The following is an 18192-nucleotide window of genomic DNA, read 5'->3' as shown; positions in this document are numbered from 1 at the left end:
TAAACCTAGTATCTGTCACCATTTTTTTCATGTGGGGGAAACATGCTTGGAGAAATTAGATATCTAAGGCTTCCAAAGATAAACAGCTAGTTAGCGGCCAATGCTGCATGTTTTTTCTGTCATCCCCATGAGATTGAGAAGGAGGTCAGGACTAGCGGCTCAGATGGAGATGAATCTGCAGGGGATTCTTTCAGTCTGTGGCCACGTCTGGTCCATTTTATTAAGCCCAGCAACTCTTAAGCATGAACTCTTCTCTCTGACTCCCTTCCCACGGCTTTACTTAGTTCAGGCCTTTGTTAGCCTCTTCCTGTGGTACAGTCCAGACTTTGGAACCTGCTAGCTTAGGCTTCAATGCCAGCTTTACCTTTTACTGGGTGTGTGACCTTTGTCAAGTTGCTTGCCTTTGTCTTACCTCAGTTTCCTTATTTGTAAGACGGAGATAATGACATCTTTCTTAGGAAGGAGAATTGTGAGGTTGAAATGAAACCACATAAGTACTTATAGATCTCATCAAATCCCGTTCTCTCCCTTTTGCTTGGACTGCCTACTGATTCATCCATGCTACAAATATGTACTGTGCACCCACCATGTGCCAGGAATTCTTTTGGGCACATAGGATAGACCTGCTTCCTGCACTCGGAGAATTAGAGTGCATGGGGGAGACAGAAAATAAACAACGAGAAGCTAGACAAAAATATAATTTCAGATGGTGCTAAATGCTGGAAGAAAATAGAGCAAGGTCAATGGATAGAGATCTTTGTCTGTCTTGTTTCCTCTGCACAGAATGCCCTGTCGCCACTGTGGAACTCTTACCTTTCAAGACCCCCTTCAAATGATCCCCCGCCCCCGTCTACGGCCATACCACCCTGAACGCGCCCGATCTCGTCTGATCTCGGAAGCTAAGCAGGGTCGGGCCCGGTTAGTACTTGGATGGGAGACCGCCTGGGAACACCGGGTGCCATAGGCATTTTGCCTCCCGCTGCGGCTCCGCCTTCTCCTTTAGTCGCCCGTGGCGGTGGCCGCCAGCTCCGCCCCCCCGACGGGCACCGCTGCAGGCCCCACCTCCTCCGGCCCCTCCCACCACAGCGCGCCAGAGGGGGCGCTCTATGCGGCCAGAAGGCGGCCCTGAAAGGCGGCCGCACCCCAGACGCTCCCGGGGTGGCTGACCCGGACCCAGACTCCGCCGCGGGCCCGGGTGCCGTCCGTGCGGCCCGCGAGCCCCTCGACCTGCACCTGGCCGCCCCCTCCGGCTCCCTGCCCCGGCGCCGCCACCTGTCCGCCGGTGTGGCTCTCCACAGCTCCCTCCGGATGAAGGCCCCCCTCCGCCGTTTCGCCATGGCCGGGGGCGGGAGTGGGAGCGGGGGCCGGGGCCGCTTCCCCGGGCCTGCTGGCCACCAGGGCGGGTGGTAGGTGTAGACGGCTGCAGGTGTAGACGGTTCGACAGAACCACTTTCTAGGCTCTTGTAGCCAAGTCATGGCCACCAGTCAGACTGCATCCTGGCTATCCTGCAGGGCACAGAGCTCAGTAAAGGTATCCACCCCTTCTACAGCAATGTCAGTCGGCTCACCGGCTTTGGCGAGGTAAGGACCCGGCTTCCATACCCTGCCCCACATGGATGTACAGCCCCGCCTGTTCCCTACAGATAAATACACACAAGATAAATGCAGCAGCCCTCATGCCCTCTCCCCATCCTGTCCCGGCAGAAGGTGGTGGCAGAAATGAACCGCCTGGGCATGATGGTGGACTTGGCCCATGTCTCGGATGCTGTGACACGGCGAGCCCTACAAGTGTCACAGGCACCTGTCATCTTCTCCCACTCAGCTGCCCGGGGTATGTGCAAGAACACTCGCAATGTTCCTGATGATATCCTGAAGCTTCTGGTGAGAGACTGCCCTGGCCCTCAAACCTAAAGCAAGAGATTCAAACCAGGAGCCCTTGAACCTGAGCCTCTTCTCCCTCCATTTCCTCAAACGCCAGGTTAAATATCCTCTGCCCCCAAAACCCACGGTCCACAGCCCCTGAACTCTTCAGCCCTAGGTGGGGGTCTAGGTGGTAAGAGACTCCTCCAAACCCGGAAACCCAGGGCCAACACACCACCCAGACCAGGGCTGCGGCTCCTCCATTCACACAAACCCAGAGAGGACATGACTCTGACCTCAAAGCCAGGGCTGAACACCTTCCTCACAGGGGCCGAGAGAGTGAACAGGCAGCTGGTTGTGCTGGGGGCCAAGCTGACTGTCCACGGGTCCACCCCTGCAGAAGAAGAACGGTGGCATCCTGATGGTGCCCTTGTCCGAGTGGGTGCTGCAGTGCAACCCGTTAGCCAATGTGTCTACTGTGGCAGGCGAGCCTCACCCTGGGCTCTCTGAAGACTCGGATTTGGAGCTGAAGCTGGGTCCAAATTTAGGGAGGACTTCAGAAGAGCCCCAGTGGTTTGACCCACCTATTGGCAATAGGTACAGCACCCAAAAACCCAAGAATGGACAGTACACAGCACCTTGGTGCCATGTGGAACTGGAGCCACAGAATCAAAACTGCGATACTGATGGGTATCAGGGAGGCTGTCAGACACTGCTTTATGTCAAACACATAAAGAAAATATCCACTATCAGAACCGTTGGTTGACTGACTTTTTTCACATCTTTCTGACAAAATTCGAGAAGTTGTGAGTACCTCAAGCGTCATTACACTTCTGTTCAAGATGGAATCTCTGGCTCACAATCATTGTTTAGCTTCTGTATATTGCAGTGTACATGAAGGTCTGTATTAGTCTGGTTGGGCTGTTATAGTGAAATACTATAGACTGAATGACTTAAACAGCAGAAATTTATTTTCTCACAGTTCTGGAGGGTGGAAGTCCAAGATTAAGGTATTGAATACCATAAGAATTGGTTTCTGGTGAGAACAATCTTCCTGGCGTGCTGATGGCTGTCTTCTTGCAGTGTCCTCACACGGCCTTTCCTCTACGAGCAGAGGGAGAGAGATCTCTGGAATCTATTCCCCTTCTTATAAGGACACCATCAGTCCCTGTCAGATTATTACCTCACCCTTATGACTTCAGTTAACTTCAGTTACCTCCCTAAAGGACCTATCTCCTATCTTCTACAGTCAAATTAGGAGGGGCTTCAACATATAATTTTTCGGGGGACACAATTCAGTCCATAACAACAACTTAAGATAGCTTTCTCTGATTTTCAGTCTTTCACTAATACCTCCCTCTTTGTCTACGAATTATTCAAGTTTCCTTAAATTTTTTTTGATTTTCTTACATTATCCCTTCCCTTTAAAGGCTCTCTTCACTTCTTAATTGGCATTTCTTGCAAATGAAGGCAACTTTCCTCACAATACATTGATTACTCTCCCCACTGTAACACAGCATCTTCTCCCATGACTTTCCTGAAATGGTTCCACTTTTGTTCATAAAAGTTTAGCCATCCAATCAGATGCTTTATTTTCAGTTCCCATAGCATTTTGCCTTTGGGAAACAACTGACTCTGTTAAATGGTGCTTCTTTGAAAACTACCTTCCTTTATGTTTTATAGCAATCTTATGATTTCTGTTGGCATACCACCTAGCTTCTTTCTCATCATTCTTTTTATTTTTATTTTTCAGTTGTTTCTCTCCTCACTCCTTAGCGTTAGATACTACAGACAGTTGGCCTTCTTCTCATCTCTTATATACTCTCTCTCTTACTCCAGCAGCTTTGTTTACCATTTAATATATTATCTGCCAGGCGCCTTCCATCTGTTACCAACATCTCTCCCTCTGTCTTTGTCATTTCAGCCTTCGCTATGCTCTCTGAGCTCTCACAGGCAGATCTATTGAACACAGGAATCTCAGTGGAAAATACGAGTACGTTATTTCTCTACTGAGTAAAGCCCTTACAGATCACATGGTCCTGATCCATCTTGCAGCCACGTCATCTGGACTATCTGACCTCCCATGTCACAATAGCAGAGGACCAGACAAGAGGGACACTGGCTCCTAATGACCTCAGCTCAGAAGTGATACACTTGATTCTGCTTCTTTGCCACTGGCCACAACGAATCAAAGGAAAACAGTTGAACTACAAAGGAGGATGAAAAATGTAGATAAGCACATAGGATATTTGATGAGTGCTATCTCGAGGTGACATCACCTCCCATCAAACTTTTATTTCACAGAGAAAACACAGACTATAAAGCAAAAACACCCCAAACTACCTTCTTCTCTTTACGTCCAAGAATAGCTTTTCGACATAGTTTATCAATACCTATTCTCACTTCCTCAGTATCTTCCATTCATTTTCCCACCTCATTGGGATTGTTAAGGTTTTCCTCTTTAGCGATTTTATTTTGGCCCCCTCCCATTAAAAAGCTGCCCCCCTCCCATTAAAAATTACTCTTGCTTGATGCCAAGTAATTCTCTAGTTACCTTTTCTCTCTTCCTAATTTCACAGTGCAGTTTATCAAAAATTGTATTTATTCTCACTGTCTGTATTTTCTTATCTTTATGTACCTCGTGACTCACACAATTTTGCTCTTTTCTTCTTACTTATCTGCACTGGAATTGCATTCACCAACATTTAATTTGTGATTAAATTGAGTGAATATTGTTTGGTCCTTCTGTCACCTTTCAGCAATATTTGATTTTGTTGATCAAACTTGTCATCTCAGAAAAATCTTTCACCTTAACAACAGTAGCATCTTAACCTGCTACTTCTTCCTCCTGCCTCTGGACATCCTTATCTCTTTCATTGGGCACTCTCACTTTGCCCTCTGCCAAGAGATGTGTATTTCTCAGAAGCTCTCTTCTGCCCTTGATAGATGGTCTCATCTACTCTTGTGATTCCAGCCACCATATATATCACAGATCTTGACCTAAAACGTACATCTCTCTCTCCTGAGTCTCTTACAAACTTAACTAATTGCCAACTGAACAACTCTGCCCAAATATAACACGGACACTTAAAATTAATTATGTGATGTTACTGAACGATTAATTTTACCTTCAGTACTTACTTCCGCTATTCATCTCTCTACATCATTTAGACCACCACTATTTGTACACTTGTCCAAGTTGGATACTGGGGGAACACTGAAGACTCTGGACTCTGACAACCCTCAGAATGGGAGAAAATAGTTGCAAACGAAGCAACTGACAAGGGATTCATCTCCAAAAAATATAAACATAAATAAATTTGTAAACTAGATAAGCAACTCATGCAGATCAATATCAAAAAAAACAACCCACTGAAACAATGGACAGAAGACCTAAATAGACATTTCTCCAAAGATGGCCAACAAACACATGAAAAGATGCTCAACAGCACGAATTATGAGAGAAATGCAAATCAACACTACAAGGAGGTATCACCTCACACCGGTCAGAATGGCCATCATCAAAAAATCTACAAACAATAAATGCTGGAGAGGATGTGGAGAAAACGGAACGCTCCTATACTGTTAGTGGGAGTGTAAATTGGTACAGCCACTAGGGAGAGCAGTATGGAGGTTCCTTAAAAAAAAACTACAAATAGAACTACCATATGACCCAGCAATCCCACTACTGGGCCTATACCCTGAGAAAACCGTAATTCTAAAGGAGTCATGTACCAAAATGTTCATTGCAGCTCTATTTACAATAGCCAGGAGATGGAAACAACCTCAGTGTCCATCGTCGGATGAATGGATAAAGAAGATGTGGCACAGATACACAGTGGAATATTACTCAGCCATAAAAAGAAACGAAATTGAGCTATTTGTAATGAGGTGGATGGACCTAGAGTCCGTCACACAGAGTGAAGGATGTCAGAAAGAGAAAGACAAATACCGTATGCTAACACACATATATATATATATATGGAATTTAAGAAAAAAATGTCATGAAGAACCTAGGGGTAAGACAGGAATAAAGACACAGACCTACTAGAGAATGGACTTGAGGATATGGGGAGGGCGAAGGGTAAGCCATGACAAAGTGAGAGAGTGGCATGGACATATACACACTACCAAACGTAAAATAGATAGCTAGTGGGAAGCAGCCGCATAGCACAGAGAGATCAGCTCGGTGCTTTGTGACCACCTAGAGGGGTGGGATAGGGAGGGTGGGAGGGAGGGAGACGCAAGAGGGAAGAGTTATGGGAACTTATGTATAACTGATTCACTTTGGTATAAAGCAGAAACTAACACACCATTATAAAGCCATTATACTCCAATAAAGATGTTAAAAAAAGAACACATGTTTTTTGTTTTGTTTTGTTTTTTGTTTCTTTGTTTTTTTACCGTTTAGTTTAAATTTTAGTTCCTGCCCCCAAACATCCATTAAGCCCCCAGAAGAAGGAAAAGGGGATGTGACTAGCAATAGAGAGAAACTTTCTTCCCAACAATGGCCATGGCAAGCTTAGGCACTTTTGGTGAAATCTCTCTGGGAAGTACTGGCAGAGGAATAAAAGGCAAACTGACACAGAAGTATTGCCTGGTGTGCATTTCCAGGCTCTGCCTTCTTTCTCATGTCTTAGCGGCAGGTGGAGGAAGAGGAGAAAAGGTTAAACTTTTGTATCAACCGGCAGAATAAGCTTATAACATCCTCTCACTATCTCTGCATAGGTTCTAGTCTCTGCAGCACTACATAAGCTTTGCCCAAAGTAATGAACAGTTGAAAGTCAAATGTAATACTTCACCAAACAACTTAAAAATGCTTGCACACTGGAAAGGATTCAGTTGCAGAGAACACAAATGGACCCAGAGCAACTTTTGCCAAAAGAGAATATTGTGCTAAATGTACAGCCATAGCTCTTTTCCATATGAAGAAACAGTCAGAAAGATAAAAGAACTGGGTCAAAATCACACAAGCAAGTAGGACAGAATCTGGTCTGCCTGTCGTAAGGGTTGTGTTTTTTAACCACCAGGCTAGCTTTTCCCAAACCTGATTCATGCATAGAATAACTATACACCTCTGTTTGCCTTGAATATTCCGTTTATACGTATGCCTGCTGCAGTTTTTAATATTGCCCACTTTGACTCCCCAAAGCAACCGAGAACACACAATAATTTGGTCACTCTATCCATGGAGCACTGTGGTGGGACTGCCCAGGAAGCTTAAAAGTGCAGCCTCCAGAGCCCTACTCCAGATCTAGATAAGTTTTCTTAGGGTTGGCTCAAGAATCCAGGTACAAGTCTTTTTCAGTGCTTTTGTAAGTCTCTCGCTCTCGTAAATTAATAAAACCATTTATTCCGCCTTCCCCAGATGCCCAGCCAGGTCCTGTTAAGGTAGGAGTCCCCCCGCCACATCACAGGGATGCTCCCAGTCAAGTGATCTCTGGAGCCGTGGAGAATCTGAATGGTCTCATGCTGGCCCACCTGCCATGACAAACCTCCTCCAGAGCATGCCCCTTCACAGCTTACATTCTACCACTCCCAAAGGCAGTCCGCTCCAATGAGGCCTGACTTCGTCTGTCCTAACGTGTACCCGCTGATTCAAGCAGTTTAGGAAGAGAAGGTGCTGTGCTTCTCAACCACGGTGGCCCAACCTCTGAAATGGTAGTCGAAGCAGTCTCTACCTCCTGGGAACAATGCCTCTGCAACAGTCCCATTAAACGAATGTCCCATCTTTGCTTTTTCAGGGTCGGCAACAGGGAGTCCCCTCCTAAAGAAGGTTCTCTCTCATTGCCACACTATCAGAGGCTGCCCCAAATGTGCTTGCTTCCTGTGGGCCTGATCAGGCTAAGGGCAGAGTTGTCTCCTTCCTTCTCTGAGGTGGACCAAATCGTCTTAGTAACACCTCTTCACACTGTTGACCATGTTTCTCACGGGGGCTGCTGCTGAGTCTTTATCTCATTCTTTCATGGTGGAGAGAGAGAGGATTCTAATGACTTTTACTTCTAGGGGGGAGGGGCCTGTAGTAATTATGTTGTCATTTTGTATTATGTCCTTTTGTCATGAATTTGTTTTCAATTTCATGTTCAAATGGGCCCACCATTCCCACTCTGTGAGGTCATTCAGCACCCGCATTTTGCACCTTTAACATCTCTCTCAGTATCACTTGGAAATGTTTGAAATGGCAGGAGCTTGTCCTCACATTCCTATCAGCTGTAAACCTGGAGCCCCGACATGAACCTAACCATTGAGCAGAACACCTCTCCACTACCTGTGTACCACTGCGAAGGCCCCTTAACCTCTTGGTTTTTTTAAGTCCTCAGTTGTAAAAATTTCAGGGTGCTAGGAATTTATATTGGGGGCAGGACAAGGTCGAGAAGAGTGTGTCTTTGCTTTTATTCTTCCAAACTGGAATGTCTTCCCTCTCTTCCCCATGGGTCCAAATCTCACTTGTCCTTCAGGCCCACTGCAAAGGAGCCTTCCCTGATTCCCCAGTCCACACAAATCTCTGCCTCTTAGGGTAAGCGCCATACAACCTAGCTGTCTCTTACGTTAATCTTGCCTCTCAAGCCAATCACAGAATGTGGGTCTCTCTTGCCCTCCTGTGGCCCCTGGGGCTGTGCCAGACCACCAGCACGCCCCACCTGGGGTGTCTACTAGACTAGGGCATTGGTGGGGAGGCCCAGCTGTGAGGGGCCAGGCAGAGTACCTCTGCCTCTACCCTGTTCTCCTCCAAAAAACTGCCCCTCCTCCTGAAGCCTGCCCCTCAAGTCACAGGTTCCATATATGACCTCACTGGGTAGTGATGCCCTCGCAGGCCTTCTCACAGATTCCGTGGTAACAGATTCCATGGTAACTGACAACCGAGCAGCTTCGTACCTGGTGGAGAACTGGTGGGAAGTTTCTCTGACGGTCAGAGCCCAGGTCTGACGTCATAGGCTACAGATACTCAACCCTGTGCTCTGTTCCCTGGGTGGGCAGTGCAGCAGGTACACCCGGACCGGCCACCTCCACAGGAGGTGTGGGATACAATCCACCTCACCTGGCTGGCACATGTTTTTGTGGGGCCTGCCAACCATGTACAACTGAGCACACTCCCACATGTAAGTAATACCAGTGACCTGGGACACCTTCAGGGACCCACAGGGCTCACTGCTGAGGACAAGTGAAAGGTCATCCCTGGACAAGTGTGCAGGACGGTTCTAAGCTTTATAATGTAGCCTTCCCCTTTGGGCTACAGGATGCTTCCGTTCAGACCCTCTCCTGAGTGGCCTCTTAGCAAAAGACAAGTGCATTTTTGTTGGCAGACGGTAAATGGAGCAGTTTGAGGAAGAGGGGCCACAATCAGAAGCACACCTTCAAACCCAGGCACCTCTGTGGTGTCATGCAGACATCTCTAGCGGTCCCCTCAGACACATCCCGTACTGAGTTGCTGAGTACTCGGGGACAGGGTGGTGCCATATTGATGGGAAGACCGGAAGAATGAAGGGGGGGGTGGTGAAGTGCTAATGAGACTGGAGGGCTGAGGAGATGGTGTCCCAGGAGGCTGCGTTGATGTGAGCCTAGACTTGGTACCCAGACCCCGGTTCTGAGTCTCCTGATCACTCTGCCTCAGTATTTAGCCTTGTTCTCATCTAGATAAAAGTACCAGAGGGCTAGAGTTCAGTGTGGTTGAAACAGGCAGTATAACTGGGGCCCAAGAGGGGTTGCCAAGGTGAGAGGGGTTCTTAACAGATTTGTATTAGATTATTTCTTTCCAAAACTTGAAAGACATTTCCATTAAAGCCTCAGAAGTGACAGACGGCAAGAAATGTTTTCTCTGTTGTGGAAGGCAGAGATGGAGAGCATCATGAGTGCAATTTCTTTCGGGCTCTACTGTTTTCCCTTGAAACGGTGAAGAGACTTCCTCATCTGCTGCAGCCGTAGGCTCTAGGGATTGCTTTTGCAGCCAGTGTCCCTTCTCTAGGGACTCATAGAGGTGATGGGCCAAGGCTGTGTTTTGGATGTCAAGTAGATTAAAGGTCTTCAGCCAGAAACTGGGAGAGACATGAGAGGGGGAAACTGTGGCAGGAGACTGTGCACAGCACAAGTGACTGATCAGTTCTGATTTTCTTTGCAGCAGCAGTGGCTCCCGTTTCTCCTCCCACACCCGGGCACTACCATGTCCTCTACTGAGGGTGTGGAGAAACGCAGTTGGGCTGGCATGGGGAGACATACTGCCTGGTTGGTGGCTACCAGGCCTACGGGGATGTCCCTTTGGCCCCACCAGCAAAGGTGGAAGCAGTGAAGCCAGTCCCCAGACGTGTTCCCAAACGAAAGCACTCTTCAGAAAGTTCGGACGAAGAGCTGGGCTGCTCCAGACCCAAAAACCGGCGATTGGAGCATGGTGGACCTGCTCCCTGAAGCAAGAACAGGATGGAGAGTCAAGCAGCATGCACCCTGCCCCGAGGTTCACATGCTCCTTTACTGCCAGCCCTTTCTGTCCCCACTGGGGTCCCTTACTGCTCAATAAAATGTTTGTGTGTTACAGATTTCTAGGGTCGCCAGTGCTCAGACTTAGGTCACTACCCCTGTGCTAGGCACTCCTGCCACCTGGGAAAGGTTCCAAAGGTGGAACAGCTCCAGGGGGTGCCAGGGATCAGAGCAAAAACTTGAGAGGCTGGGGATGAAGGAGTTTGGGCACAGTCCCTAAAGCATCTCTGTGGTTGAGCTTCTGTGAGAAGGCACATCCCCAGAGACAGAGAGAGAGAGAGAGAGAGAGAGAGGGAGAGAGAGAGAGAGAGAGTGTGTGTGTTGAGGAGAAGGGGTCTCTAGAGGAGGCAGCTAGGGGGAGGGCCTGAGGCTGGAAATGGGGAATGGCGTGTGGCCTCTGAGTAAGCACAGGCACTTAAGCCCTTGAGCTTTCTGGGAAAGCTAGAGCCACAAGGGCCACGAGATAAGGCAAGTGTAGCAGCAGAACCCAGGTGCCAGGTCTTTCCTCAGAACCTATACTTCTCCACGAGGCCGGGCCTTCCACGCTGAGGTAGGAGGGATCCTGGCCATAAGGTCAGCCAGCAGCTCTGGGAGGAAGGTTGCTGCGGTGGGGGCTCTGCTGCCATGGAAATCACTTCATTTCCTTCCAGTCAAATAGCCTGCTGACTGGGTTCCTGCTCTGTTGAGTAAAAGGGTCGCTGACTCTCCCCAGAAGGTCGTTCAGTTCACATCCCCAAAGTCCCTCTATTCAGGCCCTGGGGAGGTGTAGCGGCTCCTGAGGGCGCTCTTTCCTGAGGCTGGCTGACAGAAGTGGGGGAGGTTCCTGATAGTTCCCAGGTGCTGGTTGAAGTCCCCAGAGAATGGTCATGCAGGTTGGGGAGTCAAGTAGGTGGAGAGAGAAGGTCGGGGGCAGAGGGCCCCTTCCTGAATCCACAGCTCACATGGTTACCCCCCCATTTCCAGAAACTCTCTCTTTCCCCACACAAGCCCTCATGGCCCAGTCCCGGGAAACCGGGAGCGCAGAGCACCTGTGGCCACAGAGACACTGGCACGCAGCCCTCAGGGTGGGCGGGGCCGGCTGCAGGCAGATGGGGACAAGGTGTGCTCCCGGGAGGCCTCGGGCTGAAGGTGGCCCTCTGAGAGAAGCACCCCAGCTTGGACAGGAAGGTTACAGGCCGGGGAGGGCAACCTAGGGCGCCCCCTCGGAGCAGTGAGAGTGGGAAGAGGGGCAGGGGTGGAGGGAACCCGCGATGGGAGGTGAGTGGGCTCTCCGCAGAGGCCACTTAGCCTCTTAGTGGCCACTTAGCTTAGCCCGCAGGAGCTGCCTGTGAGCAGGGGGCGGGAGGGCACTGCCGCCCTGTGGCTGCTGGGCTTCCCGGATCGCGGCTCTCTGCGCACGGGTTGCAGGGTCCTGTGACTCTGTATCCCCTCCCTCAAACCGCCCCCCTCGCGAGGCCGCGCCGCTGGGTGCCCTGTGTCGACAGGCAGAACCCCACTGCCCGCCCCCTCAGACCCGCCTCTGCCCGCCTCGATGGTCCCCGCGCACTCAGCCAGCGGCCTCTGCTGTGTCTGCTGCTCCTGCTGGGTCTGCTGCTGCGGCCGGTTACCGGTGAAGACCACGCCGGGCACCTCCAGCACCCCAAGTCCGCGGGAGCGCACGCGGGCCCTGATGCGGGACTTCCCGCTTGTGGACGGGTGGCTGCAGTGTGTGCAGGCTGCTGGGGGCCGCTGGGTGCCTAGCCTGGCCCCGGGGAGGGCAGGAGGTCCGGAGCATGCAGAGCTAGTGGGGAGGCTCCCTCACACCACCCCTGGATGTCCTCTCCATCATCTATGGATGCCCTTCCCCTTCTCTGTCATCCCCTCCCTGGTGGGAACCCCTCAGCCCAGGCCTCAGCTGCTCCTAGTATGGTCTGTGTGACAGTGGGAGGTGGGGGACCCACAGGCTGGCCCAGGCCAGGCAATGTGTCCTGCCTGATCCCAAGACCTAAGGAGCCCACCTATTTGCCTTGACCTCCCTCCAGCCACAACGACATGCCCCTGGTCCTGAGGCAGTTTTACCACCACGGGCTACAGGATGTTAATCTGTGCAATTTCAGCCATGGCCAGACCAGCTTGGACAGGCTGAAAAAATGATCTCGTGGGTGCCCATGTACCAAAGGGACACACAAGGTGCCACCATGGCTGCTGGGGAATGTGGGGCAGTTTGGGGGCCTCAGAGACCACAGGTTAGTCACATTGGAACTAAGTTACCATAGTGACCTAGAAAGTGCCATGCCATGGATGCTGGGGGAACAGGGGTCACAGTGAGCCAACCTGACGGGCATCCAAGTACCACAGAAAAAGCAACGCATTACATGTGACTTCTGGGCACAGTGAGTGTTGTGCCAGCTGAGGAGGCTATGAGAAGCCCAAGGAGCTCCAAAGCCCAAACTAAGCCCTTGCCTTCCCTCACTTCTGGTGAGCCTACGTCCCATGCCGGACCCACGAACGCGATGCTGTGCGCCTCACCCTGGAGCAAGTTCACCTCATCTGCCTCATGTGTGCCTCCTATTCTGAGCTGGAGCTTGTGACCTCAGTTAAAGGCAGACGGGGGACTTCCCTGGTAGTCCAGAGGTGAAGACTCCACGCTTCCACTGCAGGGGCCTCGGGTTTGATCCCCGGTGGGGGAACTAAGAGCCCTCATGCTGCGCGGCACGGCCAAAAAAACAAACAAAAAATGGTAAAGAGACTGGTGGTGGTAGGTGTTAGGGACTTCAGTTAGCTACCCCTGCCTCTGAAAATGATCATCTGACCTACCTGCCCCCAGCTCTCAACAACACCCGGAAGTTGGCTAGCCTCATTGGTGTGGAGGGCGGCCACTCACTGGACAGGAGCCTCTCCATCTTGCGTACCTTCTATGCGCTGGGTGTGCACTACGTGACACTCACCCACACCTGCAACACGCCCTGGTGAGCACAGTGCAGGTGGTAAGGGCCCAGTGAGGCAGGGGTCTGCCCAAGATCACGCTGGGCCCAAAGCAAGTTTACCCCTGGGATCCAGCCCTGAACCTGGGGTCGGGAGGGGAATGGAGGTTTGCAGAACAAGACTGAATCCCCAGAAGGGCCCTCCTACTGCCAGGCACAGTCCAGTCTGGGTCCCTCCTCTTGCACCAGGGAGCTGCAGGTGTAGACGGTTCGACAGAACCTCTTTCTACGCTCTTGTAGCCAAGTCATGGCCACCAGTTAGACTGCCTCCTGGCCATCCTGCAGGGCACAGAGCTCAGCAAAGGGTATCCACCCCTTCTACAGCAATGTCAGTCGGCTCACCGGCTTTGGCGAGGTAAGGACCCGGCTTCCATACCCTGCCCCACATGGATGTACAGCCCCGCCTGTTCCCTACAGATAAATACACACAAGATAAATGCAGCCCTCATGCCCTCTCCCCATCCTGTCCCGGCAGAAGGTGGTGGCAGAAATGAACCGCCTGGGCATGATGGTGGACTTGGCCCATGTCTCGGATGCTGTGACACGGCGAGCCCTACAAGTGTCACAGGCACCGGTCATCTTCTCCCACTCAGCTGCCCGGGGTATGTGCAAGAACACTCGCAATGTTCCTGATGATATCCTGCAGCTTCTGGTGAGAGACTGCCCTGGCCCTCAAACCTAAAGCAAGAGATTCAAACCAGGAGCCCTTGAACCTGAGCCTCTTCTCCCTCCATTTCCTCAAACGCCAGGTTAAATATCTTCTGCCCCCAAAACCCACGGTCCACAGCCCCTGAACTCTTCAGCCCTAGGTGGGGGTCTAGGTGGTAAGATACTCCTCCAAACCCGGAAACCCAGGGCCAACACACCACCCAGACCAGGGCTGCGGCTCCTCCATTCACACAAACCCAGAGAGGACATGACTCTGACCTCAAAGCCAGGGCTGAACACCTTCCTCACAGGGGCCGAGAGAGTGAACAGGCAGCTGGTTGTGCTGGGGGCCAAGCTGACTGTCCACGGGTCCACCCCTGCAGAAGAAGAACGGTGGCATCCTGATGGTGCCCTTGTCCGAGTGGGTGCTGCAGTGCAACCCATTAGCCAATGTGTCTACTGTGGCAGGCGAGCCTCAGCCTGGGCTCTCTGAAGACTCGGATTTGGAGCTGAAGCTGGGTCCAAATTTAGGGAGGACTTCAGAAGAGCCCCAGTGGTTTGACCCACCTATTGGCAATAGGTACAGCACCCAAAAACCCAAGAATGGACAGTACACAGCACCTTGGTGCCATGTGGAACTGGAGCCACAGAATCAAAACTGCGATACTGATGGGTATCAGGGAGGCTGTCAGACACTGCTTTATGTCAAACACATAAAGAAAATATCCACTATCAGAACCGTTGGTTGACTGACTTTTTTCACATCTTTCTGACAAAATTCGAGAAGTTGTGAGTACCACAAGCGTCATTACACTTCTGTTCAAGATGGAATCTCAGGCTCACAATCATTGTTTAGCTTCTGTATATTGCAGTGTACATGAAGGTCTGTATTAGTCTGGTTGGGCTGTTATAGTGAAATACTATAGACTGAATGACTTAAACAGCAGAAATTTATTTTCTCACAGTTCTGGAGGGTGGAAGTCCAAGATTAAGGTATTGAATACCATAAGAATTGGTTTCTGGTGAGAACAATCTTCCTGGCGTGCTGACGGCTGTCTTCTTGCAGTGTCCTCACACGGCCTTTCCTCTACGAGCAGAGGGAGAGAGATCTCTGGAATCTATTCCCCTTCTTATAAGGACACCATCAGTCCCTGTCAGATTATTACCTCACCCTTATGACTTCAGTTAACTTCAGTTACCTCCCTAAAGGACCTATCTCCTATCTTCTACAGTCAAATTAGGAGGGGCTTCAACATATAATTTTTCGGGGGACACAATTCAGTCCATAACAACAACTTAAGATAGCTTTCTCTGATTTTCAGTCTTTCACTAATACCTCCCTCTTTGTCTACGAATTATTCAAGTTTCCTTATTTTTTTTTAAATTTTCTTACATTATCCCTTCCCTTTAAATGCTCTCTTCACTTCTTAATTGGCATTTCTTGCAAATGAAGGCAACTTTCCTCACAATACATTGATTACTCTCCCCACTGTAACACAGCATCTTCTCCCATGACTTTCCTGAAATGGTTCCACTTTTGTTCATAGAAGTTTAGCCATCCAATCAGATGCTTTATTTTCAGTTCCCATAGCATTTTGCCTTTGGGAAACAACTGAGTCCGTTAAATGGTGCTTCTTTGAAAACTACCTTCCTTTATGTTTTATAGCCATCTTATGATTTCTGTTGGCATACCACCTAGCTTCTTTCTCATCATTCTTTTTATTTTTATTTTTCAGTTGTTTCTCTCCTCACTCCTTAGCGTTAGATACTACAGACAGTTGGCCTTCTTCTCATCTCTTATATACTCTCTCTCTTACTCCAGCAGCTTTGTTTACCATTTAATATATTATCTGCCAGGCGCCTTCCATCTGTTACCAACATCTCTCCCTCTGTCTTTGTCATTTCAGCCTTCGCTATGCTCTCTGAGCTCTCACAGGCAGATCTATTGAACACAGGAATCTCAGTGGAAAATACGAGTACGTTATTTCTCTACTGAGTAAAGCCCTTACAGATCACATGGTCCTGATCCATCTTGCAGCCACGTCATCTGGACTATCTGACCTCCCATGTCACAATAGCAGAGGACCAGACAAGAGGGACACTGGCTCCTAATGACCTCAGCTCAGAAGTGATACACTTGATTCTGCTTCTTTGCCACTGGCCACAACGAATCAAAGGAAAACAGTTGAACTACAAAGGAGGATGAAAAATGTAGATAAGCACATAGGATATTTGATGAGTGCTATCTCGAGGTGACATCACCTCCCATCAAACTTTTATTTCACAGAGAAAACACAGACTATAAAGCAAAAACACCCCAAACTACCTTCTTCTCTTTACGTCCAAGAATAGCTTTTCGACATAGTTTATAAATACCTATTCTCACTTCCTCAGTATCTTCCATTCATTTTCCCACCTCATTGGGATTGTTAAGGTTTTCCTCTTTAGCGATTTTATTTTGGCCCCCTCCCATTAAAAAGCTGCCCCCCTCCCATTAAAAATTACTCTTGCTTGATGCCAAGTAATTCTCTAGTTACCTTTTCTCTCTTCCTAATTTCACAGTGCAGTTTATCAAAAATTGTATTTATTCTCACTGTCTGTATTTTCTTATCTTTATGTACCTCGTGACTCACACAATTTTGCTCTTTTCTTCTTACTTATCTGCACTGGAATTGCATTCACCAACATTTAATTTGTGATCAAATTGAGTGAATATTGTTTGGTCCTTCTGTCACCTTTCAGCAATATTTGATTTTGTTGATCAAACTTGTCATCTCAGAAAAATCTTTCACCTTAACAACAGTAGCATCTTAACCTGCTACTTCTTCCTCCTGCCTCTGGACATCCTTATCTCTTTCATTGGGCACTCTCACTTTGCCCTCTGCCAAGAGATGTGTATTTCTCAGAAGCTCTCTTCTGCCCTTGATAGATGGTCTCATCTACTCTTGTGATTCCAGCCACCATATATATCACAGATCTTGACCTAAAACGTACATCTCTCTCTCCTGAGTCTCTTACAAACTTAACTAATTGCCAACTGAACAACTCTGCCCAAATATAACACGGACACTTAAAATTAATTATGTGATGTTACTGAACGATTAATTTTACCTTCAATACTTACTTCCGCTATTCATCTCTCTACATCATTTAGACCACCACTATTTGTACACTTGTCCAAGTTGGATACTGGGGGAACACTGAAGACTCTGGACTCTGACAACCCTCAGAATGGGAGAAAATAGTTGCAAACGAAGCAACTGACAAGGGATTCATCTCCAAAAAATATAAACATAAATAAATTTGTAAACTAGATAAGCAACTCATGCAGATCAATATCAAAAAAAAACAAATACCGTATAATATCACTTATATGTGGAACCTAGAAATATGGTACAGATGAACTTATTCGCAAAGCAGAAATAGAGACCCAGATGTAGAGAAGAAACACATGGATACCAAGGCGGGGGGAAGGGGGGGATCAATTTGGAGATTTGGTTTGACATATATACACCAGTATGTATAAAATAGATAACTAATGATAAACTATGGTACAGCACAGGGAACGCTACTCAATGCTCTCTGGTGACCTAAATGGTTAGAAATATTAAAAAGAGGAAATATATGTATAGGTATAACTGATTCACTTTGCTGTATAGCAGAAACTACCACAACATTGTAAAGCAACTATACTCTAATAAAAATTAATTTAAAGGAATAATAAAACTCTAGACGCTGTATAATCATCCCTCACCTTCACAATTAATTCAGTAACCAAGTACTCTCTAACCTAAATTCCTACTCTCTCTCAATATTGTCTACTTTTATTCAAGCCTCTTGCCACTACTTGGTTCTGAGCTACATTTTCTCTTATTTATGGAACATAAACAGTCTCTTAACTTTTAACAGAATAAATCTTTTAACAGAATAAATATTCATTGAGTACCTACAACACTGGTAAATAAGGACATTGTTCACATGCAGTTTACAATGTAGTAGGGGCAATGAACTATAAAATAGAACTTTACCTCTCATAGGTAACTGGACAGCCAAGTTTTATAAGAACACGTAGAAAGGGAATTTAATCTCTAATGGAAGTCATGAAAAGCCAGAGATTCAATGTTTATTTTGAAACTTGTATGATGAGAGTGCATTAACCAAGGATTGAATGAGTAAAGTATGATACAAATTGATGACATTACCTGGAGAAAGTTCAGCAGTAAGAGAAGTCTAACCCTGAAGTCTACTGAGT

The sequence above is a fragment of the Mesoplodon bidens genome (genome assembly GCF_964165515.1).
Source record: "Mesoplodon bidens genome assembly, contig: HAP1_SCAFFOLD_423, whole genome shotgun sequence".
Taxonomy (NCBI): domain Eukaryota; kingdom Metazoa; phylum Chordata; class Mammalia; order Artiodactyla; family Ziphiidae; genus Mesoplodon; species Mesoplodon bidens.
This window is presented reverse-complemented; position numbering follows the sequence as displayed.